The sequence below is a fragment of the Stegastes partitus genome, unplaced genomic scaffold (genome assembly GCF_000690725.1).
Source record: "Stegastes partitus isolate 25-593 unplaced genomic scaffold, Stegastes_partitus-1.0.2 Scaffold1668, whole genome shotgun sequence".
NCBI lineage: Eukaryota > Metazoa > Chordata > Actinopteri > Pomacentridae > Stegastes > Stegastes partitus.
Window position 1 is genome coordinate 129,545 of NW_007579399.1, and position 1,824 is coordinate 131,368.

Consider the following 1,824-nt stretch of genomic DNA (forward strand, 5'->3'; position numbering starts at 1 on the left):
CTAACAGGAATAATAGCGGTCATAATAAAAGTTCAGCAGTGGAGTGTGTCTCAGTGTGTTAACTGATGCACTGTTTTGAAGTAGATGTGTTGGTACTTTACTGCCTGTCAGTGAGATCTGTGCTTCTCAGTAGGACCTCAGGCAGACTGAGGATGTTTACACAGATTCATACAAAGAGGGATGGAGGTGATAACAGTCTGATCAATAATTAAAACGCTTGCATTAAAGAAACAGGAAGCCGTGCGATAAAGACTCGACTCTCCTCCACGAACATGCATGAGCGCTCAGAGCAGCATAATGGAAAATCCTCCCGCATTCACTCAGTCATCAGCTGCACACTGACCCAGATTCTGCTGCAGACTCCATCACACTCATCTGACACACTTTCTGTACGACTTACTGTCTGTTTTACTGTAGTTCTGTCAACACTGCTGTTTCTAGTGGAGCAGGTTTTTCTCCAAACTTCTCTGGAGTGAATGTACAACATTTACTCTCAAAGTGTGCAGCCGTAGAAGCATCAATTCACTTCAGTCTTATTTATGTAGCATCAGATCCTAATGTGAGTCATGTGCAGGAGCTTTATTATTTCATTACAGAGAGAAGAACAACAATCCCCCCCTGAGCAGCACCAGGAGACTGTTAGGAGGAAATTCCTGAATGAACTGCTGCTGCCAGAAAAGTAGAAAGATAGATAGATAGATAGATAGATAGATAGATAGATAGATAGATAGATAGATAGATAGATAGATAGAGTCTTTATTGAACAAAAGGCAGTCTGTGTTCTTATTAAGGGCAATTATTGCAGCACAAACTTGTCAGACGGAGCTCAGGTTTACTGTCATGTCGATCATTTGTAGACAGAACACATGTGTCTGGATGTTCAGAGTCCAGGCTGCAGGTATAAAGAGGTCACATGTTCCCACAGGGCGACTGTCACGGCAGCAAAGTGCTAACGTGCTAACAGTAACATGCTAAAAATAAAGACCTAACATGCTCACATAACATGCTAACGTTCCCCCAATAACATACTAACTCACCATAACATGCTAATATTAAAGTGCCAAAATCCTTGTGGTAAAAAAGTGCGAACATGCTCAAAGCAGTGTGCTTACTTTAACAATAAAGTATCAGCATGCTCAGAGTAACAATGAAATTCTAACTTGCTAACGATACAGTGTTAATGTGCTCACAGCATCAATAAAGTGCTAAAATGCTAGCAATAAAGTGCTAACAAAGTGCTAACACACTGACAGTAAAATGCTAATATGCTTACAGAAACAAGAAAGTGGAACATGCTCACAGTTTACATGCAAGTGCTAAACAAAGCGCTAACATGCTAGCATTAAAGGGCTAATACGCTGACACTAACGTAAACATGCTCACAGTTTACATGCTAGCTTTCTCAAAGTGCTAAACAAAGCGCTAACATGCTAGCATTAAAGGGCTAACATGCTGACACTAACATGTAAACATGCTCACAGTAACATGCTAACATTCTAAACAATAAAGGGCTAACATGCTAGCATTAAAGGGCTAACATGCTGACACTAACATGTAAACATGCTCACAATAGATTGCAAACATTCTAAACAATAAAGCGCTAACATTCTAACACTAAAGTACCGAAACACTCATGGTAGCATGCTAACTTGGTCAAAGTAACACACTTATGATAATTTGTTCACCATAACATGCTAACATGTTTACAATAATACACTCAGAGTAACATGCTAACATGCTCATAACAAGCTACATTAATTATAATAATTAGAATAATAACAATAATTCTGTGGTGGAAAAAATCTACTTATATTTACTGAAATA

At 38.9% G+C, this 1,824-nt stretch overlaps 1 long non-coding RNA gene across 1 annotated transcript; it reads right to left on the reverse strand.

Annotated features, from left to right (window-relative positions):
• Positions 1-740: 740 nt before the first annotated feature.
• Positions 741-1,818, reverse strand: LOC103371911 (uncharacterized). The gene is made up of 2 exons (XR_520964.1): positions 1,244-1,818; positions 741-872 (listed from the first exon to the last, which is right to left on the reverse strand). It is a non-coding gene; the product is annotated as an uncharacterized LOC103371911 (long non-coding RNA).
• Positions 1,819-1,824: the final 6 nt, after the last annotated feature.